The sequence below is a fragment of the Pleurodeles waltl genome, chromosome 11 (genome assembly GCF_031143425.1).
Source record: "Pleurodeles waltl isolate 20211129_DDA chromosome 11, aPleWal1.hap1.20221129, whole genome shotgun sequence".
Classification (NCBI taxonomy): domain Eukaryota; kingdom Metazoa; phylum Chordata; class Amphibia; order Caudata; family Salamandridae; genus Pleurodeles; species Pleurodeles waltl.
In genome coordinates, this window is record NC_090450.1 from 38,378,127 (window position 1) to 38,385,803 (window position 7,677).

Here is a 7,677-nt window from a genome sequence, read left to right on the forward strand (position 1 = left end):
GCTGCTTTTATGTGCAAAACTTCAATACAATTTTTTTTTAAAAAACAGATCATAAGGCAACTTGGAATTGGTGGCAGATAGGCGCTGCGGACATGATGACAATAACTTATCAAGACTCTGGTATTAATATGCTTCTCTTGCTCTACTTAATGCTGCTGGCCTAAATGACAAATTAAAGTGTCAAATGGTGCTAGAGATTCTTAGATCTGTGGCTTCAGGCGTCATCTGTCTACAGGAAACGCATATCCCGGGGTGAAAACAGGACTTGATTGCAATAAAGGGTTCTACACTGCTAGCAAGCACCACTCAGACGTCCATGACCAGAGTGGTGGTTATTCTGGCTAAAACCTATATAGGGCCTGCCAAACGTAAACTAGTCGACAAATGTGGAAGGTGGGCAGTGGTAGAGTGTTCTGTTGCAGGGGTCAACTTTACTATTGGTTCAATCTACGGCTCTACTCAGGATGATCCAGGACTCTCTGAAGAACTGGAGGTCGAATAAGCCACCTGGCCCACTCCACTGATTGTATGTTGGATCTGCAGTTAGGGGTTCAGAGGAATGGGGTCCCTCCTCCATCTTGGCACAGTACAGATATTGTGATCGTCCCCCAAAAAATACATCTCCAGACAACCTAGGCTCCAACCAGACGATTTTCCTGATTAATTCTGCTTCTAAACTATACGCCAAAAGTTTTGTGGTCCACTTGGGGAGGGTCATAGCCCATCTGGTTTTGCTGTGAGAACACAGGTTTATACCTAGTAGAGGAATACTGGATCACATCAGACATGCTCTTACTCTTTGTGATATATCAGAAGTTACGGGAGCAATGATTGCCATGATCCTCATCGACGCAGAAAAAGCATTCGACTGAGTATCATAGAGTTATCTCTGGTCAACCTTGCAATGGAAGGGGTTTGGTCCATGGTTGATTAAGGCAATAAGGGCAATATCTCGCATCCCATTTGCCAAACTTCAAATCATGGGCCAGGAATCTGGGAAAATCACTATTATGAGATGTACAAGGCAGGGCTGTCCCTGCTCCCCTATTCTTTTTGCCCACTACATTGACTCATTTATAAGGCAAATTATCCAAAGTCAGAGCTTCAAACCAGTCCGTCCAAAGGAGTTTGACATCAAGGTGTTAGCTTACGTGGATGATATCGCTGTAATAACCTCAGATCCCAATAGCGCACTACCTGAGGTTGAGAAGTTGGTGAAGGAATTTGAGAAAAGTTCTGGCTACCCTCTCAATGAGGGGAAAACCCAGATTGTATGCACAGATAACATTGACCTGATAGATTATCGCAAACTAGACATCGCCACATATCTGGGTATAAAGCTAACATCCAAGGTTGATACTATATATCAGATGAATCTTGACCCGTTAATAAGAATGATTAGCTCTGATTTAGGGCAAATTAATGCTCTACATCTAATCCTGACTGGAAGGTGTAATGTTCTTAAAATGTCTGTTTTACTTACGGTGCTTTACTTGTTCCAGGCTATACCCCTTGAACTGGACCAGCTCTGGAAACTTGACACCCTATGAATAAACCTTTTATGGCAATATAAGGAGGCTAGGCGGGCCCTTTAATTTCTAAATCTTCTGCAAGAACGTGGGTGTTGGGCAGTTCCCATTTTTTTGTTGTACTATTGGGCAGCCCTCCTCCAACCGATGGAGCTTTTGTTCGAGGGGAAAGGGGCAGTAGAAAACAAACAGGGAACAACCTTGCACCACCCACTATCTATGAGGTAGCGCTTGGGAGCTCGGCACTTGGCTGCCTTTTACGTCAGATAGAGCCCAGCTATTACAAAAAAGTGAAGTTCAAGATTTTGATGGCGGCCTGGAGGATGTTGAACAAAACTCAAAAGTTGTTGGCCGTTAAATGATACAACTTATCTACTCCTCTTTGGCTGTCTCAGTTATTTCTAATGATATATTATGATGTGATCGGTAGACAATGGGAATAAACTTGCCTTAGTGGATTAGGGGATCTTTATTTGGCTGACCAGTTATGCTCTTATTGAGTCGCAGCAGGATTATGGATTAGGGGATATGACCTTTTTAAGTGCTTACCGTTAAGAGATTTTTGGGATAGAATTAGACCGAGGGAATTTTCTCTTGACAGGGTAGCTATCCAGTGGGCAGAATGCAAAATTGGCCAAATTTATAAAATCTTAATAAACACTGCCCCGGACGACCTAGCCAAGCATGAGGCACAGAAACTATGGTAGGAAGATGTAGATCTACAGTCTGCGATGGGCATCGGAAAGGAAATCCAGCCTGAGTTCCCAGCAGGATAAAACATTGTTTAGACTCTATTTTACCCCAGCTAAACTGTTTGGATGGGGCAAGAGGGTGGATAATAAGGGGCATATTTATACTCTGTGCCGGATTTGCGTCATTTTTTTGGACGCAAATCCGGTGCAAACTTAACTCCATATTTATACTTTGGCGCTAGACCCGTCTAGCACCAAATTTATGGAGTCTGAGTCATTTTTTTTACCATGGAAACCTAGATTGCGTTAATGAGATGCAAGGTAGGCGTTCCAGGGCAAAAAATGACTACAGCTTTTGCGCCTTATTTATACTCCATGCAAAAATGACGCAGGGAGGGGGAAGGCATTAAAAAATGACTCTAAACAAGTTTAGACTAATTTATTAATGCCTGGGTCAGGGCAGGCGTTAAGGGACCAGAGGGCTCATTTCCATGGTCTCCGACCATGGAAGCAGTCCACGGGTGCCCTTCCCTGCCCCAGGGACACCCCCTGCCACCCTCGCCCACCCCTGAGGACACCCATGGATGGGAGGACCCAACTACAATAAGTAGAGGTAAGTATTTATTTTTTAAAGTGTCATGGGGGGCCTAACTTGGGCCCCCCTACATGCCATTGTGACCCTGGGCATGGCCACTGGGCACGGGGTATGACTCCTGTCTTTACTAAGACAGGAGTCATTTCCATGGGGGTTGTGCGTCAAAAAATGACGCTAGTCAGGTTTGAGTCAATATTTTTTACTCTAACCTGACTTGCACCATTCTTTGACGCACAACCCCCATTCTTCCCTATGCCTCCCCTGCCCGGTTAGAGTCATTTATTTTGACGCTAACCAGGCTGCAGCACCAGCTAACGTCATTCCATAAATAAGGTGCCCGGTTGGCGTGTTGGAATGGCGTTAGCCAGGGGTAAACTTTATGACGCAAATCTGCGCTAGCGCGGATTTGCGTCAAAAAGTATAAATATGGGCCTAAGTGTCCTAGATGTGGTGGAAGGCCCAGCCTACATAATACATATGTTTTATAGCTGCAAGAAATTGCACTTCTTTAATCAAGGTATAGAGCTGTTTTGGAAGCAACTTTTTGGGAAAGGGATCCAAGTTACTCCTGTTATGATGCTCTTTGGATCTGACCCCCGCTGCGAGGGGGAGCTGGCCCAGGTATATTTTATCTTCATCTCAATGGCTTTAGCTCGCCTGCTGATTGCATCAGTGCAGAAGAGTGGTGAACCCCCCACAGTACACTTGTGGTTTGGGCACCTGCTGTGCATATATAGTTTGGACAGATCAATATACAATCGTAAGGGGAAACAAGCCAGGAGACAGGGTAAAATAGTTTGTCTGCTGTGCCTAAATTAGCTTTCTAATTATCTGGTGTATGACGTTTGGTTAGACTCTGAATAGATCTAGATAGTAGTGTGACGTGATGCAGATGAATTTATGTCGAACCTTAAAAATCACTTCTTGTATTTATACACAGCTGTCAAGAAAGGAATGAACTGGATTGACTCTTTTTATGATCTAATGGATTTTAACTCAATATCGCATTGATGTTTTCCTTTTGCACACTGTTATTTATTGTATAATCATACTTGTTACAGATAGTTTATATATGATCATTTGGGATACAATAAAGAAAAATCACTGCTATTCAGGGGTGTTAGTCTAATTAATTAAATGAAAGCAAAACAAGACAACAGCCAGAATGCATTAAACCATCACAAAAAAGTGCAGGCCTCAAAACAGTGCCCATAGAGACCTGGATGGAGGTGGTCAACCTAGAGAGAACATGACAGGCTCTCTGTGCAGGGGGCTCATTTTGGTTGTTTCTCCTGACCTCAGACCTACACTCTAAGGTCCATATTTATGGCCTGGTTTGCACCGTTCTTGCGCCATGCAGTATGGTGCAAGAGAGATGCAAACAAGTGAGACTTAAGAAGCCATGTAAGGCCACCTTGTGTGGCCCTGCATGGCTTCCTAAATCTTGAGTAACGCAACGCAAAGCAATTTGCTCCATTACATTACTCTGTGCCAAGGAGGCATTTCCATGGGAGTTGGTGGGTGTTCCCAAGCAACATCCAAGGATGTTGATGTATTCCTAGATTTACAAGAACTGATAAACCTGGGAATGCACCAAAAAGATACTCCTCCCCAAGAGAGGCGTAACAAGGAGACATATCTTTATCTCACCTCAGTATTTCTTATTTCTATGTGTGCTGCATTCTGCAATGCACATAGAAAGACAAAAGGGCCTCTCAGTATTATTTGTGTGTAGGAAAGTGCACCTTGCAACAAAAAGAAACAATCCTGTATCATGCAAAGTGGGCATTCTTGCACCATGGTGCAAGGATGTCTGCATTGGTGCTAGGCAGCCAAAAGGGCGCCAGCACAGGGGGAAAGGACAGGGATGTGCCATTTTGGATAAATACGGTGCCTTCTGTCCTTCCCCTGTGATGTGTGGTCGCGCAGCAAGGTGACTATCTGCACTGCCCTGCCCACAAAGCCCATAAAGGCCTAAGGCCCATATTTATACTTTTTTGCACCGCAGTTGCATCATTTTTGACGCAAAAGCGGTGCAAACTTACAAAATACAATTATATTTTGTAAGTTTGTGCCGCTTTTGCGTAAAAAAATTACGCAAATGGGCACAAAAAAAGTATAAATATGGGCCTGAGTCTCAATACATTTAAACAAGGAGGCCCTTAGTATTGTTGTTTTCACAGTGGTAAAAATAAAAAATAAACCAGAGTGACACTGCAAGACAATTGCAAAGGAGAGGACGGAACGCTTCAGAGCCCTTGCTGGGGAATTTTCAGTCTCAACAATAAAAATAAGGCACATGATGGTGTAACTGGGAATATATGAGACTTGATTTTCATCTTTGGGAAACCTCTACTACAAAAACATAAATATGATTACTAGGGGAGCCATTAGAATCCAGTAGGCTGCAACTGAGAACGAAATAACTTGTCATAAATACAATTGTGAACAATATGTCAACCTCTAAAAAGATCAAGTATGACACCCAGTTTTACTGGCAGTCAAGGCAAACGGCCAAATGTATAGTTCCCAAAAATAAATGTGTCACTGAAATAGGAAACTTATAAACCTAAATCAGGATTGGAAAATATTCTGGTCTAGTCAGGAGACAATAAAAATCATACATTACAATGGGATGAAGAAAATAAAACAACCAACTGCAAGAGGAACCATCTGGCCCTGGTGCAGAAAGCCACAATTAAATGAATAGCATCAGCATTGAAGAGTTGGGATGAGACCTGAAACAAAAGCTATAAGAGAATGATTATGAATTACGAATGTGAACCCTCAACGCTTCTACTACCCGCTGGAATAGAGGGGTGCACCAACCAGCCAGGCACCCTTCACTGTTAAAGCCTGTGGGGGGAAGGGAACATTAAAATTGAGAAGAAACTGCAAAGGAGGTTGAGGCACAAACTACATTTATGGAAAAGTAAAGGCAACTTTGACTACAACATTGCTGAAGAAAAAAACAGGAGGCAACAAACTGGAAAAAAAACGAATTTTAAACTCAGGTAGTTTGGATGCAGTTTAAAAAAACATATGTTTTATTACATTTTTACACTTAGTATAGCCAACAAACACGAGATGATAGTCTCATACATTCTGATGTAAGGCAGTTTAATATCTTCCCTTTAAATAGCCATGTTTGTGGTAGGGCATTGCAATAGTTAGACACAAAGTATAAATCCAACCATTACCTCTTATAGGGATCACTAACACATTATCAGGCATTAATCATGAGCATGGTGCAAATCCTTACTATCACGTGATCACGATTCATCCCCTAAATCGTACCTTTATATACTTCCAAACCATAGCCGAAGCATCTATGGCAGTCTGGTGTTGTACTTGTCCTCCAATTTCAGCAAAGATCTTGACTAGAGAACTAGTGTCATAATCTCCGCCGCTGCCCATCTGCACAATTCTGGATGCCGTCTGGTCACAGGTGGGTCACCTGCACTCATCCAGCTCATCTCTATTTGTCTTTTAGCTAATAGCTGAATCAGCATATTTACCTTATGCTGCGGCCTGTGGAAAGGTCTCATCAGAGACAGTCAACACCAGGTGCAGAGCAAAGCCAGCAATCACTTGTACATTCTCAAAGACAGAAGCCCAATATTTCAGGAGTCTGGGGCAGAGCAAAACATGTATAATAAATCCACTCCTGATGTACCACATCAAGGACATCTATCTAATGGGCCAGGAAACATCCTGTGCAACCTACATGGAGTCAAATATATACAGTGTAACACATGAAATTGTAACAATTAAAGCTTTCATTGCATGCCATCGTCCTAGGGATTACAACTGCCTTCTGCCAGTCCTTTTCTGTGATATTGTCAATAACCTCACCCCATATCATTCTCAACCCAGTTAGAGAGATCTTGGTAATAGAAACCAACATCCTGTAAAGTTGTGTCACTGCTCTACAGGAATTCCCCATTTTCAGCATTGTATCCATGAATGTGTGTTCACGGGGATCAGTTCTAGAGACCCCTGTCTTCTGTATTGCCATCACCGCCCCATCCATTGGGATATTGTCCCAACTTTATGGAACAGTGTGCTCTCAGCGTTTCAGAGATGTAGAACCTACATTCCTCAATCAAGTCACTGTGTGTCTTCATCCCCACTGATTCCCAGGCTCTTACCTCCACTTTCTCCGTCACTATGGACCGATGGTAGCACTGGGGTGAATGGTCCTCCAGTTCCTGTACATTTCAGCATTTTTGCCGTATAATATAGCCCAACTATCCTTAATCTCTCACATGACACATGTCTAGTACACAACTCCAACAGACAGAACTGCACATCAATTCCTTCAGGACCTGCTCAAGTATACTTTAAGTCTTCACTCACAGCACCAGACAGCCATTGGGCCACCCGCTGTGGTGCAAGGAAATAGGGCCCCATATCGGGTGGCCCAACCCACTTTCCGACTTGTGGAGTTGTAATTTTTCCAATAAGCACCTACGTCGGGTTCCTCCTCAGATCAGGGCTGCTGGCAGACTACTAAGCCTACCAAACAGACTCACTGATAGTTGCACAGGTAATACTGCAAATATATGGTGATCCTAACATGGTTTGAGATAAATAGCCTCATCCAGAATCCAGTGGACACTCTTCTTCCTGCTTAAGGTCTCTGTAAGTCACCAGCTGTTAGAGCCTTCTCTCTTTGGTAAGCATGCACAGCCAGATACCCAAGTGCCTTTACCCCCACATCCCTAAATCCCCTATTGCATCGTAGGGGTTTTGCTCTTAGTGCCATGTCTGCTACAGACATGTCTTGTTAAAGTTCACCTTTAACCCTGACACTGAATAGAAATCCCATAGCACACTAACTACCTGATCCAAATTCTTG